Source organism: Mirounga leonina, unplaced genomic scaffold (assembly GCF_011800145.1).
Source record: "Mirounga leonina isolate KUSES-001 unplaced genomic scaffold, KU_Mleo_1.0 Mir_224, whole genome shotgun sequence".
Classification (NCBI taxonomy): domain Eukaryota; kingdom Metazoa; phylum Chordata; class Mammalia; order Carnivora; family Phocidae; genus Mirounga; species Mirounga leonina.
The window spans coordinates 10,969,429-10,988,969 of record NW_023270615.1 but is presented as its reverse complement, the minus strand read 5'-3'; the positions used below and the strand labels follow the sequence as shown (position 1 = coordinate 10,988,969).

Below are 19,541 nucleotides of genomic sequence, written 5' to 3'. Positions count from 1 at the left end.
TCGAAGAAAGTACTTGTTGCAATCTCTTTTCCATATGCCGACTACTACCAGCCAGAGGGTCCGCTGAGGTGCAGCCTGAGACATGCCTCTCTTCACTGGTTCATTTCTACCATGCTTTTGGATGAGAAATCTGCATTACTTTCCTTAGGGACTCTAAGACTGAAACAGGACACCTTTAGATAAAACAATCACCTGGTCAAAACTACCGTGACCTTTTTGAAGGGATCTTAGACCACTGTCCAACATACAACTCATTGCCAAAATCCCCTCTGCACATCTCTGACTTGGGGTAATCCAAATTCTTTAACACGTCCAGTTGTATTGGTAAGGCCATTTGGCAGGAAGTACCCAAAGCCTTAAAAAGAAAAAAAAAAAAAAACACCTAACTTTGAGCAAGCTATTGCATTTCTGAGAATTTGTCCTAAGGAAATAACTTGACAAGTACATGGTCATAGGAATATCTCAAAGATATTCATCCTAGTGCTGGTGCTTATGATACTAAGAAATTGCAAATCACCAAAATGACTACCAGTAAGAGATGGTTTTCATAAAAGGTGTGTTCATATAATGGGATGCTATGCAGCCATTAGAAAGAATAATAGAGATACAGAAATATAAACATGAAATGATGTATATGCTGCATTTGGTGGAAGAAAGCACTCACTAACGAGTGTATAGAAGATCTCTATTTTCTTTGTGAACACACAGGAAAAAAATCTTGAATTCATGGACAGAGAAGAGAAGGCTCTTCTGTCTGAAAGTTCCAGTTCTGAGAAGTTAGTTTGCTCTCTTTTCCACCCCACAGCCTTTCAACTATTCCTGGTAGGACATAGTTTCTAGGCCATTTTCCTCCCTGGTTGCCCTCTTAAATGTAGAGCTCAGAACTGAAAGCAAGCCCTCAGAGGCTACCTGTCCAGTGCAGGAAACAAGAGCATGATTATCTCCTTTGTTCTGAATACTATGTCATTAATGCTCCTGGAAATGGCCAACTACGTCAAGCCACTGGCTCAAACCTTCAATCTTTTCAGCAAGAGCTGTTATTGACCCAGGTCTCCCCATGCCACAAAAATGAAATTTTTTTCCCCTATACCAGAGATAAGGAAATTGCATTCACTAGAGCTTAATTATGTATTTGTTCATGTTGATTGCCTTTGACTTTTAGAAACCTTTTTCTATCCTGATTTCTGACATCCTAACCCTGAGACAGACGTAAATGGTGATCCACCTTTCTTTATCAAAGACCACTTTCTCAAACCAGGACACCATGTCTTTTTAGAAGGGCTACCAAACTATTTACCTTCTGACAATTTAAAATATTTTTATATTAAAACAAATATGGATAGGTTAAAAAATAAAATACAAAGTGGATTTCTTTTTGGACAAAAATGTGCAACTTCAAAGACACATAGCTCTTGGTTATGCTTCCAACTTACCCTACACTCCTGCCTACAACCACCCCTGCACCTTCCATCCCTTCACAGCTTCCCCGAAAAAGTATAAACTCTCCTTTTCCTAAATAGTACCTTGACGGGAAAATGAGAATAGCATTGGCAAGCCAGTGAATTGCACTAAGTCAAATGGTTAATCCACCTGCAACACATCTATGTATCTTATTATAATCAAGTCTATATTTTTCCAACTTATCCTTAAAAGGATCCTAAGAGGGGTGCCTGGGTGGCTCAGTCATTAAGTGTCTGCCTTCGGCTCAGGTCATGATCTCAGGGTCCTGGGATCGAGCCCCGCATTGGGCTCCCCGCTCAGCAGGAAGCCTGCTTCTCCCTCTCCCACTCCCCATGCTTGTGTTCCCTCTCTCGCTGTGTCTCTCTCGGTCAAATAAATAAAATCTTAAAAATATATATATTTCTCTATAAAAAAAATAAAAGAAAAAAAGAAGTTTCTTCTCTTTCACAAGGTGAGTTTAAGAAAGGCTTGTCCTTGGGAAACCCATGCTAACTTCCTGCAACCACTGTGCCTCTTTCCTAGGTAATCCCAAACCATCCCTTCTTCCTTCTGTTTATTCCATTCCAAGATCATTTCACACCTATTCTTTTGAGGACACTCAACTAGAGTCAATGAGAGATGAAACCATGAGTAAGACAGAAGCTTATCTTCAGGGAGGTAGAGAGATGACACACAGACAACTCCAACACAAGGTAAAAATGCTTTGAGAAAGGGGTGCCTGGGTGGTGTAGTTGGTTAAGTGTCCAACTCTTGGTTTCAGCTCAGGTCGTGATCTCAGAGTTGTGATATCCAGCAGATGTTGGGCTCTGCACTCAGTGGGGAGTCTGTTGGAGATTCTCTCGGCCTCTCCCTGCCCCTCCTGCTTGTGCTCTTTCTCCCTCTCCAAAATGAATAAATCATTTTTAAAAATGCTTTAGGAAAGTTCCAGACCACAAAAGCACTAGCCTGCAGGAGGGAAGAGCTCTATCTGGTGGGACCACAGCACATGAAGACTGGGCATAAAGGTAAGAATGGGGCCCATGGTAAGAGCCACAAACATAGTCAACCTGAGAAAGCTCTGATTTTGCTAGGGAATCACCTTTAAAAGAGCTTTCTTAGCCATACTTGGAAAGATCTATCATTTCTCATTTTCTGTTTCAGAAAATTAAAGTGTTTTCCATTTCTAAGGGATATCTGCCTCTCTTTTTGCTCTTTTTGGCCTTCCTCCTGTCCTCCAAGATTGCTGGCACAAGTCTACAAATCAGAAAGTATTACGCCCTTACACTTTTGACAGCATTTTTAAGTTTACAAAGCGTTTTCAAGTAGATTACCTCCAGCGGGACTTTTTAAGTGTCCTAAGATAGGATGAAACTGGCTGTGGAGACTCAAACTCAATTGAAGAATCTCCGCATTCGGTCACCTCCCCCAGTGTGGGCATCCTCCCCCAGCCATCTACATGTGTTTTGCTCTTTCCAATTAAAAATCATCACCCTTGAGTTTCCTAAGCTTAGACAAAAAATGAAAGGGAATAACAGTGTTGACTATGTAATTAAAAACTTCAGTGCACAAAAAATAAACGGGTGACCTCTGCAAAAATATTTGCAAGAAATTCTACATGGCTACCTTTGATGTTTAGAGTTTAGGATAAATCTGTATGACCATAAGAACGGACCAGACAATTGACCAGAAAGTGACAAATCTGTGGCAAAAATATTCAATGCCTATAGGTAGGGCAGACCACCCCAAAAAGGCTTGCAAAACTAGAGGAGATCCTCGTTATTCACGGACTCCGTATTTGCAAAGTGGCCTGGCGCTCAGTGAAACCTCTAACCCCCAAATCAACACTCATGGTCAGTCACGGGCATGTGCGGAGTGGTGAAATATGTGATTCACTCTACGCACACATTCCCAGCTGAGGTCAAACGAGGCAACACTCTGCCTTTTTGTTTCAGCTCTCCTACAGTAAACAAGTGTCCTTTTCACAGTCATTTAGTTCCATGTTTTTTGCATTTTTGTTGATAATTTTGTGGTCTGAAATGGCCCCTAAGCAAAAGGCTAAGGTGCTGTCTAGTGGTCTAAGAGTGAGAAGTCTGTGACGGGCCTTACGGAGAAAACACGCGTGCGACATCAGCTTCATTCAGGCCTGAGCTATGGTGCTGCTGGCCCTGAGCTTAGTGCTCGTGAATCAACAACATGTATTAAACAAGGTGTCTTTAAAACAGAAACACATATAAAATGAGGCTACATACTGAACTGCTGACGAAAGTGTTAATGACCAAAAGCTCACAGGAACCTAAGCTAGTCTTTCTTAACATGAGGAGCAGTGGTTTGGTATTTACTAACTCAGGGCACAACCTAAATGTCACACATAATAATAGCATTGACTGTGTAACAATTCGGCTGGGGGGGGCTCCTCTCATTTTTTCCATATTCCTCATATTTCCTACAATGAGCAGTGTTGCTACCTCTGGGCCCCCTGTGATATTATAGAACCACCCCAAGTCCTAGGTGTATTTTTTTTTCTTACTGTCCTCCACCTGAAAGAGAACACGGTTTTTTAACATAACCACCTGCCATTATCAAGCCCTAACAAAATTAATAATGGTCTTATCACTGAGAATCAGTCCACAGTAAAATTTCTGTGACTGTCTCAAAAGTGTGTTTTTGCAGATGGTCTGTTCAAATAAGCATCCAAACAAGGTCGCACACTGCGTCTCATTTGCTGAGATGGTAAGGAGGCTACACAGCAGAGGGATGAGTCCTAAGTGAGCCTGGAACGAGAAAGGAGGCATGCATATGACTGAAAGACTGAAAGTAGAAAGAAGCCCAGCCCCCTGAAATGGACAAAAAAAACAAAACTAGAACTCTGCGGGAAAGTCAAAACCAGGGCAAGAGCCAGAGATAAGGCACCAACAGGCTGAGAACTGAAGTTGAGTAAGGAGAGTAATTGGATAAATTATTGAATTATCTTAATGGAACAAGTACATTAGATTTTAAAATCCCACTTCGGATCAACAGAGTAACGGAAGACCAGCTATGAAAAAGAAAAACCTTACAGTCAGTGTATCTGATTCATTTCACTTCCCAAACCTTAGTTTCACAAGCACATTTTTACATCGTGGCACCCTAATGATTACACTATTAGTTTAAAAAGATCTTGGATAGAAGTTTATATTTTATTTCACAGGGACCAAAGTAAGTGTAAAATACCACATAAAGTAGTAACATTGGTACAACGGACTATTTCTAGCTCCTGGATTCTTACCCAGATCGCTCCACAGATTCAGAATGCTTACTTTATCATATATGTTTTTGTGGGTTTTTTTGCAAAAAGAAAACGAATACAGCCATGCAATTTATCAGGGCGATAGCTAACATTACAGATCATTTACCAAGCCAGGCACTGCACAACCACATGAGGTGGATAATATAATTACATCTAAGAGATGTAGAAACTGAGACTCCATGGTTAAATGATATTGTGAGGGTCACACCTCATAACTGACGGCACCGGGACCCTAAAACCAGCCCGGTCAAGTCTGGAGCTTAAGACTCAAGCCACACACAATCGGAGGAGAGCACAAGAAACCAAGGTTCCCAAACGCTTCGCCAGCAACCTCTAAATACACGCTGAACTTCTCTCCGTGCAGCAGATACACACACGAGGGAGTTTTTTACATGAGCAACATATGTTCATTAATTTAAGAAGAAGAAAATTAACCAAGATAAACTAAGAAATTCTAACAAGAAACAACAAGGGTTGGCAAGGATGCAGAGAGCAAGGGACTCCCGTGCATTGTTGGCGCAAACTGGTGCATCCCCTGTGCGAGACAGCATGGCGTTCCTCAGAACATCACAAATAGAATTACTATGATCCAGTAATTCCACTGCTGGGTATTTTCCTAAAGAATACGAAAGCACTAATCGGAAGAGATATATGCACCCCTATGTTTATTGCAGCATTATTTAAACAGCCAAATTATGGAAGCAGCCCAAGTGTCCATCAATAGATCAATGAATAAAGTGGTGTGTGTGTATACATATTCCATTATAATGGATATTACTCAGCCATAAAAAAGAATGAAATCTTGGGGTGCCTGGGTGGCTCAGTTGGTTTAAGTGTCTGCCTTCGGCTCAGGTCATGATCGCAGGGTCCTGGGATTGAGCCCTGCGTCGGGCTCCCTGCTCAGCGGGGAGTCTGCTTCTCCCTCTCCTGCTATACCTGCTCAAGTGGTCTCTCTCTCTCAAATAAATAAATAAAATCTTAAAAAAAAAAGAATGAAATCTTGCCACCTGCAACAACATGGATGGAACTAGAGAGTACAATGCTAAGTGAAATAAATCAGAGAAAGACAAATACCATGAGATGTCACTCATGTGGAATTTAAGAAACAAAACTAAGGAAGAAAAAAAAGGGGCAAACCAAAAAACAGACTCTTGACGATAGAGAACAATCTGATGGCTACCAGAGGGAAGGTGGGTGGGAGGATGGGGGAAATAGGGGATGAGGATGAAGGAGGGCACGTGTGATGAGCACTGGGTGTTATATGCAAGTGCTGAATCACACTATATTGTACATGTGAAACTAACAGAACACTGTGTATTAACTATATTGGAATTTTAAAAAATTCTAATAGGTCTCAGGATTTTTTTTGAGGTCCATTATCAGAAGTGACTCCAAAATTCCCCTTCCTCCTTAAAATAAGATTTTCTAAAATGCCTTCATATTTAGTTATAATTTTGTTCTTCCCCGCTTGAACTAAAACAAAACAAACTCTAGAGAAAGAAGAAATAAGAATTATAACTTAGCACCCCTCCATCAACTTTGCAATATTAGAGGAGTATGATTTGAAAAGTAATTGTCTTTTTAGTACAGCTCTGAAAAAGTTTAGTGATTAAATATGATCGGTGATGCTCGGCTACAAAAAAATTAATGATGTTATTATAACATCATGAAGGTTAAAAGTTTTTGTTTTTGTTTCATTTCTTAGTAGAAAGGTTGTCAGCATCTTTATCGCCACTAAAGGTCATTTTTGCATTCCAAAGGAATTTTTTTCTAATCGTATGCTGAGAAACATACTTTCAAAAACACTTATGCACTGGGAGCCCACAGATCTTCTTAAATCAAATACTTCATATTCCAGTAACAAGTCTGGACACATCAAATCTGAAAGAATTACTTCAGGCTTACTAACCCAGCCTATGTGATTTAATTTCCAGCCAAATAGGAATCTTAAATTTTTCGGTTACTGCAGGTAATTCTCGTTCACAGCAAGGAGAGAAGGAAAAACCCAGCAGAGCTTTTGGCACTGAAACATACCCTTCCACCACCCCCACCACCCCTCGGTAAGGACCATCTCCATAATATACCAAGTAGAATATTTTACCTATGGGGTCTCTGAATCCTGATGGACATTTACTCATTTGGCTCATCTAATGTGGCGGTATAGGCAATTAGGGCAAACACCAGCAGAGTGGAAGTTTCATCCCTGTAGAGGTGATTGTACATCCAAGTCTCATGCCACCATGTACGTGGTGTAGGGGGAGGAGAGGCAGGGGACCCCCCTGCTTTCCTGACAGTGAGGATGGCTCCATGCTGTCCCTGTCCCACTCTTGAGCCCTCAGTGGATTCAGATGAGGATTACAATTTAAGAATCACTGCAATCAATGATTGTTTTTGTTAAGTGGTCATTCGTTGAGATTGCCATCATATGTGGGTTTAATTTCCACCAATACCATGAAGAGCAGTTGACTGATCTTCCAATATTCCCATTAGAATATATGCAAACACAGGGAAGATTTGAACTTACCAAAAGTTTTGTGTACAAGGGTGCCTAACGGGACAGTAAGCCCTTAGCATCCCTTTTTCTCATCCGTGGTCCTTACAATAGTTGGTAAGAAAATGTCACTACTTGACTCAGATTTATTTGATCTGTGATGTTATTCGGTTGCCAGGATTTGAGGTGACTCCCAACAGCTGCCTAAAACAAACTTGACCCTGGAGCCAGAAATGCATGGGACCAAGACCAGGGACCCTGAGAGAGCCTGAGGTCAGGTCTCAGCTCCGCCATGTTTAAGCCTCAGTTTCCCCAAACGTAGAACAAGAACTACAGTACAATCTTCATCACAGGGAAGTCATCAGAATCAAAGCAATCTAAAGCCTACTGCCTTGCACAAAGCAGCTCTCCATGCAAGACAGTCGTTTTATTATGACCCAACAGAACTGTTCAATCTTAAATACCTCGGAACCTACTTAAGTCTCTGGAAAAGAAAGGCTGCAAACATCTAAATCACTTTCTCTACAAAAGCACCTGATTAATGATTTTTTAAATAAGGGTGACAAAACTACAACCACATTCATTCCTAACAAAGAATCACATGGTAGAAAAACAGTTCATTCTGCACCAAAAGCAGGGTAATTTCAAAATATTTTCTTTAGAGATCCCTAAGCTGTTATGGGGGAAAAGCCAAGGTGCAGTATGGACTTGCGCAGGTTAGTCAAGAATGCGATTGGATGAATTAAAGAAATTACATCTTGGCAAGGCTGAAGTAGGCAGCAGGCATGATTCCAAGTTTCTGCTGGTTGATTCAAATGAGTCCTTCCCCTTCTTTCCTGCAGCCGATAACTTAATATTAAAACACATTTTATATTATAATTAAAAGATCAATAAGCCATAAGGAAAGAAAGCTTTCACTTAAGAATCTTTCAAATGAGCTGTGCGTTGATGTCAATATCATTACCGAATATTGCTTAACAAATGCTCAGGAGATGATGCCTTTAATCTTCGTACAGATTTGGGTTTGAGTCCTGGCCTAGCCGTTTCACCAGCTAACGGACCTTCTACTTTGGTCCTCATCCTGTCCATTCTACACCAGTCACAGAATCCTAATCTGTTCCCAAGCAGGCTGAAGACCCTTCCTACCTCAGGGCCTTTGCACATGCTGTTCCAGCACTGTTCCCTTCCACCTCATCCCCCAACCCCCACCCAGAGCATCCACGCCCAGCCTGCACCCAGCCCATTCTATTAGTCCTCTGGTCTCAAGTCACTTCTAGGGAAAGCCGTCCTAGCCGATGCTAGAATAGATCTTCCCGTTGCACACTCCTTTTATTCGCTTTAACTCCCGTCACAACTATAACTGCATTGCTCTTGTGTAACTGTCCGTTGAATGTCAGTCTACACAACCAGACTACAAGCTCCATGCAGCAGGGATCCTGTCTGTTCACTGCTGTATCTCTAGCACCAAGTGCAGGGTCTAGACCACAGGGGACAGACAGCATTATACATCTTTTTTTTTTTTAATTTTTGTATTTCACAGAGAGAGAGAGAACGTGCACAAGGAGGGGGAGGGGCAGAGGGAGAGGGAGAAGCAGACCCCCCGCTGAGCAGGGAGCCCGATGCAGGACTCGATCCCAGGACCCTGAGATCATGACCTGAGCCGAAGGCAGACATTTAACCGACTGAGCCACCCAGGTGCCCTTGAGAGACAGCATTATGAACAGTCCTCTAGGCATTATTTCAAGAAAGAGGGTTATCATCTAATGTCATAGCATTCAGAGGTAAACACAATTTTGGATCAGACGGGTTTTTAGACACACAAGAAAGTCAAATGAGAAAGTAAATTCATTCAACATCTTTCGGGTTTCCAACAGCAGAATCCAATCAAAACTGAAAAACAACTTTGGGCCCTCTGAGTTCAGACAGACCGCTAACTTCATACTCAAAATCCTGGGAATCATTCTTATAAAACCCAATAGCCTAGTATCCTGAAACGGGTATTAAATAGCATCATGGGTAACAACTCTATCTCCCATCTACTCAATCTGGATGAAAGAGGGAAACAGGCAAACTGGTCTGTTTTTCCTTTGTCCCCATGGCCTGCCTTTGTTCTTCCCACCTTATTTTCACCTGTATTGCAACCGAGAAAAGTCTGAGGGAGGGAGAGAGGCTTCCTGGTCTAATTTTGACCATCCGGAGCCAGACAGGTGGGACTAATAATTATTTTTTTTTTAAGATTTTATTTATTTATTTGAAAGAGAGCAAGAGAGAACACAAGTGGGGTGGAGGGACAGGGAGTGAGGGAGAAGCAGGCTTCCTGCTGAGCAGGGACCCCGACTCGGGACTTGATTCCAGGACCCTGAGATCACAACCCAAGCTGAAAGCAGACGCTTAACCGACTGAGCCACCCAGGGGCCCGAGGTGGGACTAATACTTAATCATGAACTGCCATCTCCCTTCATGGCACGTTCTTCATCTACCTCCTTCAGCCTTCCATGTTAGCTGTCCTCCCAGGCCCCTCATCTCTTCTCCTGCTTTCCTTTCCTCTCCCGCACTCAGCTCCTGCCAAGATGGGAGACACAGTGAAACAGCAGCTAGAGGGCTGGACCTAAAGCCTCCTAGAGCTACATGACCTTGGAGAAACTGCTGACCAGGGGGCAGGAAATTAATCTGGAGCCCAGGAAAAGGGGGAGAGGAGTCTGATCATGTCCAGAGATAGACAGCTCAGAGGAAGAAAGAAAAAGCAACTGGATAAAACAAAGTGATTACAGAGATTTCTCCACGATGGCTACTGGGCCTTCTTCCTCTGAATCCCTTCCCTCCCACAACCCCGAAGACCGAGAGCGGAGAGCCGGCAGAACCTCACAGGCTGCCAGTCAGGGCCTCTCACTCCTGAGAGAATTTAATCTGATAAAGGAGTCCAGGTTCCTTGTGGTTGGTGAGGTTTTAAGATGCCTTATCTGTTCTTGCTGCCCGACCCGAAGGATGATACTGCTGAAGACCTGCAGTCAAGCTAATGCATGGATGTGGGAAGATTGGTGGACAAGCACCGTGTCATTCAAGAATGAGTGGGTTTTTGTAATGGACACCCTAATTGCTTTCATAAAACCCCAAGATTAGAGCCTCTCTTTAGAATTACTGATATCTAAAAAGGTACTAAAAATTACGACCTCAGGGGGAACTTACCACAGATGAAGTCTGCATATTTATCCCACCCACAGCTGATCTTTTTTGGGAACTTGTTTTCTGACTCTCCGCATCCAACCCAGTGGTCTGGAGACTCCTGACATTCCAGACATGCCCACAGAGAAAGCAAGTCCTCATTCCAGAGGGCCTCACAGTCATGTGGAAGAGAAAAGACCCAAACCCACCAAGGCGGTTTTCCCTAGGGAATATTCTGACACCCCCGCCCCCAGGACTGTGTGTGGACAAGCCCCCAACCCTAATTAAGGATCATTTTTCCCTTTAGAAGCTCTCAAAAGACAAAAGCCATCCCAGGAAGAACCTCGCTCACTTCCTCCAGACAGACAATAGGCAGCCACCTGCTCAGGGCTTTATTCACCAGCTTCCGAGTTCCTATGTGATGCAGTCACTGCCTCTCGTACCCCAGACGCCAAGGAGGAGAAAGAAACAAAGGAGCCAGGTGGCTCGGGCTGAGGGAGGACTGGGGTGGCTTCTCTCTCACACCCCCACGGTGCAGCCTGGGGCTGGCTGCACCCAAGGTTGCTCCCCATCTCAAGCTGTCTGCAGAGGCAGCTGTCTGAGCCACAACAGGAAAAGGAAGGGACAACAGTCCTTCCTAAGGACGGCCTGGTCTTTTATTCTAAGGGAGCAAAAACCAGTAAACACGAAACACAGCCTGTCTTCAAACACCATGGAGCTTCCTCTACCAGTCAGGTTTGATCTGCCACCAAAAACTCCTTGGCAATTCGGGCAGAGTGGGGGGCCGGAGGCAACTGGCCCGCGGTCACACCCATGGCACGAAGTCAGGGTCTGGATGGGGTACTCCACTCTCTCTGCTGGAAGGTTCTAGAGTAAGAGGCCTGGAAGAAGAACTATCAAAGTGAGCGCGAAGAAGAAATAAAATCACAGAGAAGAAAAGTGGAAAATTCATCGTAGATGCTTTCTTTCCCTCTGTTTTCCTGTGCAGTAAATGGAAAAAGAAAATAAACTTCTTTGAAATTACTGGTGATATTAAAATGAAAAAAAATTTTTATATGATTTCATCTCTAATTTCATGCAATATGTAGCTCTTTAACCAGACTTTAAAATTCTGGCTCTTCATATATTTATACCTATCTTCCCCCTTCATTTTTATTGCATAAATATAACATGGTCATTACAAAACATTTTAAGATCCTGATCAGAAAAAATTTCAACTAAATTAGTCTAATTCCAAACAAACAAACACTGTTAACACTTTAGGACATCCTTTTCTATTTTTTCCTATGCAAACACAGACATATAAATACATGGTGAGTTGGGGGAGGATCTTTGTTTATAAAAATTTCCTTACACCTATAAGATTTTTTTTCCACACAAGTCATGCACATCTGTTTGTTCAAATAAATACAGATTTGTTTGCATTCTCTTTGCAAATGTTCTCAGCAAATATCCCTGCTATTTACGGCTAAAGCAGTCCTAGAAAGCAAATGAGGGCATCTACGCATGACGCCAGAGATTGAGAGCCTGGAAGTACCAAGTTCGCCTGCTGCAATCACAAGATCAGGAATCCTCCATACACCATGGACAGACCTTTAGAAAGCTTCCTGGGTGAGGAACTACAGTAACCCTAACAACGGAGTTTGGACCCTTCACTAGAGAATCACCTGTTGGTTGACTGAAGGGAGAAAAACCCTGAATCATCATTTCCACTGAGGGTCTGCAACAGGGTTTAGAGTGACTGTTGATATTATGCAAGGCTGGGTTATTTACCCATACGAGATATCCTTTCCTCGGGGGAATTACCACCAAGTGTTTTTAGCACACATCGTAAGAGGAACTGGCCAAACCAGAAGACCAATAGTTTTTCCCCTTTTCCTGCCCTCCACCACTTTCCCCTTTCACAGCACGGGCTGGCTGGCCACAGAAGCTGAAGAGCTACAGTGTGTTTTACTGTTTTGTGGGGTTGGAGACAGAGTTAAGACGTTACAAACGGACACACCAAAGCCACGTGTGTGTCATCTGTCCTGTGCAGGAAGGGAAGTCTCATCAGCCCCATCTCTTTAAATTATATGAAAGACGATTTAATAGAAAGGGGCCTGAAATCCAGCTCTACATCCAGCAATTAATTCAGAAAGGACATGCCCACAACCAAGGCTCATCATGCATTCAACATGGCCAGTGGCTCATTACCATTACCACCATTTTAAAATGAAGACGCTTCCTGTGCTTAACCCACACAGTCTGGCTGTTTTGAGCACTCCTTGCCAAAACTTAGTATTAAGCTTGTTTTCATCTCTTTCAGGGGGTTTAGATTCACCCACTGCGGCAGGTAAAATATTTCTGAAAACAGAAAAGACCACTTTGCTCTTCAAACTCACCCTGGACTCTCCACGGCTGTTCTGTGGATTCAGGTGTCTCCCCACTGACAGGATGTTGCAATACATTTTTCTGTCCACTGGACCCAGGATGCTGCCAGCCTCACGTTAGAGGGGCTCACAAGACCTAGCCGGCCACCTTCCGCACCGTGCAGAACCCAGATCATCAGACAAGCAGCCAGCATCTGGATCGTGCTACAATCCGAGAAGGCTAGAAACGGACAGCGAGAGAGGGAGCTGCTAATTCATTCCTCTCCTCCTCATCGGCCCCAAATGTTTCAACAACAACTGACCCGGGAACACAGATTGGACACTGCTGACATAATGACTTAATGTGTCCCCGCGAGGGCTGGGAGAGCTGCTACAACCCTATCTGGTGAGAACCATGTGTCCTCTTTCCTTCCGAAAGCCAGGAGCGAGGCTTGCTTCCAAAGACGAGGAATACTTCCAGTCCTTCTCCACGCCTGATGGTCGAGGGGTTGCTTGACGGACCATGTGTTAAAGCCCTACCACCCTGACAATGAATTACGGGCTACTTTCGATGAGCCGAAGCAACATCCGTCTCTCTGGTGCCAAAACAGATTTTCCTGACCGAATGGTATTAAAATACAGATGTCTTACAAGGTGCCCAGAAACAGAAATGAGGACACAAGAGTACCTTGCATCACAGTGCTGGGGTGGGCCGGGGTGTGTGTGTGTGAGAAATGGGTACAGGAGAACGGCTGACCAGCTACAACCTGAGGAGAAAGGGGACATGGCCACGGAGAAAAGAGGAGACAACCACAAATGAGGCTGGAGCGAGGCACAGAAGGACCCCGCTCCCCGGTCCACCTCCCACGCCCTCCTCGTCTCAGGCAAAGACCCGGAAAGGTTCGCCTCCACCAAGGTTTCTCAAGCTTTGTACACCTGGCATTTGGGGCTGGACAAGTCTGTGATGTGGGGGCTGTCCTGAGCAGTCAGCAGCATCCCTGGCCTCTACCCACTAGACGCCAGTAGCCCCCCACCCCCCTTGGTTCAGTTTGTAACCAAAAATGTCCTCACAGATCGCCCAAATACCCCCCCTCCACCGAGCAAAATGGCCCCAGACTGAGAACTGCTGATGGACCGTCAGCCACCGCGCATGGGGGTGCGTGGGGGTACGGTCCGCACACCAGACAAGGGCACCAGCTAAGGGGCCTGTGGGAGCGGCTCACTCCCCCACGGTCCACTCACCGAGCCACACATCCAGGGGCACAGCTTCTTCTCTCGCCCACGAGGGCCAGCGGAAGCACTGCTTTATACAGAGTGGCCCGTTCCTCACGTCCCCCCACTCCGCCACCCTCAGCTCTGGGTCCAGCAGGCATCCTGCCCTGGAAACTGTTCCTGCCGCGCGATCCAAGGCACGACTCCGTTCCCGTGGCTGCACAGGATGGGACGCTTGTAACCATCCCCTCCTTGAAAGGCACCCCTGCCGGTTCCCTCGGACCCCTCTGGACCCGCGTCCTCAAGTTCCTTTGCAGGCTGCTCCTACCCCCAGGCTGCAGGGCCTTTCCCCATCTGTACTCCTAGTTACAGAACTCACCGGCCTTAAAACTCTTCAATGATTTCCCACCACCCTTGAGATCAAGTTTAAAATTTCTTAACGTGGCTAGCCAGGCCCTTTAGGACCTTATCCCCACTCCGCACACCTCCCCCACCCGCCTACCCAAATTCACTCTCCAATTTGAAATCAAACTCAACTCTCTCTCGGGTTGTGAACAAAGATGCTCTCCCACCTGTGTCTGGAACTGCAAGCCCCTTTCACATTGGCTTCACCTGGCTAACTGCATCTCCTACAAGAGGTTTCAGGGCTTGAGCCTCCCTGCCCCCCACCCCTACTGCTCCCAGTACCATGTGCCCCTAACAGCCTGTCCTTCCCTTCCCCTAGCGGGGCACTTACTCTGCAGCCAAACATGCCAGATCCCCCACCCACACCCCCTACCTATCGGCCTCCGCCTGGTTCATTCCTCCGTGCATGGTGCTGGCAGGTCCTCTGCTAACTGCTAACCTCAAATTTTTGATGGCTCATCCTCAATAGCGAATACCAGTCCAGGTGCCATGGTGATAGCAAAATATATACACGATGTGGAACGAGCCTCAAGAAAAACATGCAGGCAGGGAAATTATATAACACAAGGTGTTCTACGTACTCAACAGGATGTCTGCAATGGGAAGCAGGAAAGGGGCAGCCTGGGAAAATAGGAAGTTAGGAGATGCAGAACGGAGAAATTATCAGGCCGACGTGGAGACCGTCTGGAACCTCCTGCAAGAGAAGGACTTGGACTCAGGTTTTGAAAGCGGCCAGGGGCACATCGATGGGCACAGAAATTAACCCGAGAGATGTCCAATCTTACAACGATTAACCATTTTCGTCATCAGTTGAGTTTAGCCGGTTTTTTTCAAGTGAAAACTTTGTAAGCAGTCCCTCTGCTAATTTTCTGGTGGCACAAAAACATGACGTCCAACAGGGACTCGCTGGTGGCATGAGAACTACGGCTCACAGATCTAGGCTGACTCTCCCACCATAAAAGCGTAAGTAGCAACCGGTCGAAGGCTTGGGATTCCTCAAACATCAGTCTTCTCAAAACAGACATAATTGGACAGAACTACTAATAAACAGGTAGAGTGAAATGTTAACTTCTTGTTACCTCTCCTCACACTTTTGTTACATGACACTGAAAAACTGGAAACATTTCAACCAATACCCTTTACAGGTACCATTCATGAAGCACGTACCCTGCGGGATATCTTAAGATACACTTTCACTCAGTGCTCACAGCCATCCTCTGAGGGGAGTTGTTATTATGTCCGCTTGACAAATGGGAAACAAGTTCTGAATCGAGAGGAGACCGAATTCTCTGTCAGATCGGACTCCTAGCCCTTTGTTCTGCACTCTTCTTGACCAACCAACTGACCAAGGAAGAGTCCCCGGTCGCTGAGATCCACCTGTTTGAAGGGACTTCTGCAGGTATCTATAATTAAGTCAGGAATGTTCCAACGTGAACTAGTTGTTGTCATTTTAGTTTTAAAATTAGCTCTGGCCCAAGGCAAAACATGCCTCCTAAGTACTTCAGATTGTTTTTGTCAATCACAGAGTAACCTTTACTAAAAAGCTCTAAGTTTCTTTCCTTCTCCTTCCTGGATGGTGGGGGGATAAAAATCCCAGAATGCTTAAGACTTCTGCCTCTCCTTTATATGCAACTTTTTACCCCCCAAAAGGGGTCCTAGGCCCCTTGGGCTTTGCACACAGTCTTCTGATCAGCTGTCTGGGAAAAGAAGACATTTACTCTGCACTCGTTAGACATCAAACATTTTGCGACACCATGTTTCTTAAATACAATCATATCCTACATTGGGTGCTATGATCACCTCCACTTTACATGTCAGCGAGCAGAGGCTAGGAGAAGTCCAAAGCCTGTGATCTTTCCACTCTGGAGACCATGCTGACTCGGCCACAGTCAGCCTGTCCATGCTGCCCCAACCCCCACCCCCACCCCCACCCCGAGAGCTCTGCTCCGAGACCAAAGAAGACAAAGATCTTAACAAAGATGGCGGGCACTAAGCCCACTAAGGGCAAGATGCTACGAGGAAATAAAGGGGCAGCCCCTCAGAGAAATCACATCTGTTAAAACCACAGCTGAATAAGTGGAAAAGAGAAGCCCGTCCTTCTACAGGTTTCTCAGCCTTGGCACTATTGATGTTTTTGGCTGGATAACCGTTGGTTGTGGGGGCTGCCCCGTATACATAGGGCGTTCAGCAGCATCCCTGGCCTCAAGCCACCCGATGCTGGGAGCACCCCCCCCGAATCGTGACAATCAAAAATATCTCCAGACACTGCCAAATGCCCCCCCAAGGGGCAAAGTCACCACCCTCCCCCTCCACCACCACCAAAGCCCCTTGAGAAGCACTTATCTAAAGGAGGTGTCAAAATATACAGTAATAACTGGTCATCTCGGGGCCTTATCTTCCTTGCTGAGGGACCAATTTTCCAGAGTTCTTGTTCTACATACTCAGATGTAAATCAACCACATGCAGACTTTTCATCTTAAAAGAAAAAAAGAGTCCCCTCAAATGACTCGTTCATCAGGAGCTGAGCAGCACTTAAGAGACAGTGTTTACATTCTCCCAGACCTGTGGTTTGTTGAAAAATTAATCTATCCCATCCACGCTTGATCTTCATGCAAATTATTTCCCGAGACGAGATTTAACTTGTGAGGACCCTACAGGCTAACAGTTATCAGAGCGGAACTGGCATTGAGTTCCAGGTGGCAAGTGGAGAGGGCACTTCCCAACCCCCCCAAAGGGACTCTGCTCAGAAACACAACCAAATGTCACTGGGGGGGGGGGGGTCTGATTTTTCCCATGAAAGCTTAGCTTTGCGTTCAAAGGAGAAAGAGCTTTTGAGGAGGTGGGTCAGTTTGATGCATCAGCACTAGTATTTCTGTTATGGGAGGTTTTTTTGTTGTTGTTGTTCTTGGTTTAGTTTTAGTTTTTCTTAACTTCAAAGTAAAGGGGTAAGTCACACCCAAGTGGTCCCCTTGCTTCTACAGCTTGTTTTCACTTTAAGAGGAAAGGAGGAAGCTTCTAGTCCTCCAAAGGCTCTTGCTCGTCTCGCACCTGTTGTACAAGGTGCGTGCTGCTGGCCAGATGGACAGATGAGCCCTGAATAAAAACGCTTGTTGTATCAACAGCTGCACGCCTGGCCAACAGGAATGCTGGCTGCAAACGAAGACCAGAGAGTTAATTTTGCTAAGAATTTATACCGTACTTTGCGCGGCAGGCAGGAGAATGTACCCCCACCACCCCACCAACGATAATCCAAGTCCTAATTCCCCAACCTGAGTATGTTATCAAAAAGGACTTGAACATGTGGTCAAAGTTAAGGACCCATGAGCTGAGGAGAGTTGCCTGGGTTATCCTGGTGGGTGCAATGTAATCATGGGAGCTTGAGAGCAGACAGACTTCTCTGGCTGTGGTCAGAGATCCAGAGATGGGACGGAAGATGAAGTAGCCAGAGAAATCTGAAATGTGAAAGGGACTCCAATCACCATTGGTGCCTTTGAAGATGGAGGAAGTGGGTCTTGAACCAAGGAATGCAGAGGGCCTCTAGAAGTTGGGACAGTGAAGAAACAGATTCCCCCCACCCCCCACCTAGAACCAGCCCTGCCCACCCCCTGATTTGATTCCTCTGAGTCCTGTGTTGACCTTCTAACCTACAGAGCTGTAAGAAAATATATTTGTGGGGCGCCTGGGTGGCTCAGTTGGTTAAGCGACTGCCTTCGGCTCAGGTCATGATCCTGGAGTCCCGGGATCCAGTCCCGCATCGGGCTCCCCGCTCGGCGGGGAGTCTGCTTCTCCCTCTGACCCTCCTCCCTCTCAAGCTCTCTGTCTCTCATTCTCTCCCTCTCAAATAAATAAAATCTTTAAAAAAAAAAAAAGAAAATATATTTGTGTTGCTCTAAGCATTAAATTTCAGGGTTATGTCATGGCAGGGATAGAAAACTAACACAGATTTGGTGCCTGGAAGTGGGGTGCTGTTGTAACAAAAACCAAGAAACGTGGCCGTGGCTTTGGAATTAGGCGGTGGGTGGGCCTGGAGGAATTCTGCGGAGCATGGCAGAGAAAGTCTAGACAGCCCTGAACAGACCTGTTAGGAAACATATGGATGCAAAGGAAAGCTCGGGAGGGAGGAAACCTAAATTGCCGTCGAGACTCCTACATTGTCAAGAGCAGAGGAAATCACGAATACTAGCAGTCTAGCATTCGCTGCCTACTGTGGGCTAAGAAAGTGAAGCCCCCAAGTGGGGGAAGGCGCCTGACCACCAGAGGAGCAATCCTGCTGTCCCATCACGTGACCCGGGGCAGACAACGTAGGTGAACCACACTTAGGGATGGCCTCAGCTCCCACCTCACAGGACTACAGGGGTTAATGAGGTCATGCAGGCAGAGCCTTCATACGGTGCCTAGCACAGGGCAGACCCTGGACAATGGGTGGACAGGAATGCATCTGAGTGTAGAAAGAAAAATGGCTGGAGAGGAATGCATCTTTCCTTTCTCCCACAGGAAAGCATGTGATGAGTCCTCCCTAGGGAAGACTGAGGGTCTAAGCATAAAAGAAGGGAGGAGAGGCAGACCTGGATGTTCAGGAAGCCAGTGCTACATAAATCAAAGGCAAGATCTGGGAACTCAATGGGGCTATTCCAAAATGCAAGAGACAGATGGACTGAGGCCTGGGGAAGCTGCCCAAGGCAACAAAGACAAAAAGGGGGCCGAGTTGTTTCTCTGGGTGACTCTATTACTGGAAACATGCCAAGTGCAGTCTGAGAACACTGGGCAGAGATACTGTGCCCCTCTCAGTGCCAACTTGGACAGGAAGTGATGCGGCTGGGTCCCACGGTCGGGAAGCCAGCAGGAGGGGGGTGACGGGGGCATCCTCAAAGAAAGACATCATTTTTAATTCTCCAGCCTGGCTTCCTACCTCAGCCTCCCCCTCTCCGCCGCCTCCCACCCATCTCCATCCATGAAATTATAATACACAACGACAATTAAAAAGACCACAACTGTTCCTGCAGGGGCACAGCAAAGCCAAATTTTGCAGAAACCCCTAGAATTTTTTACGTAGGAGGAATGACAGGTGTTTTCCTATTGTAAGAATTCTTTAGTTTTGGGGCTTTCGTAAAGTTTCTGGAAGAAGACATCCCAAGGAAAGAAACAAGGCGCCGAAAGCATCTGAATATCCCTTCTGTCTCTTTGCATCTGTACCCCG

General features: G+C 45.5%; 1 protein-coding gene across 6 annotated transcripts in view; it reads right to left on the bottom strand.

Moving 5' to 3' along the window:
* KANK1 (KN motif and ankyrin repeat domains 1) overlaps nucleotides 1–19,541 on the bottom strand; it is a 203,184-nt gene that overhangs the window by 157,793 nt on the left and 25,850 nt on the right. The window contains exon 1 of one of the 6 annotated variants that reach the window (XM_035029111.1): nucleotides 12,761–13,449. The exons of the other annotated variants lie outside the window; for them this stretch is intronic. The gene's annotated coding sequence lies outside the window, so the exon portion shown is untranslated. Of the gene's footprint in view, nucleotides 1–12,760; nucleotides 13,450–19,541 lie in introns of those variants that run through there. 6 annotated transcript variants of the gene reach the window in all.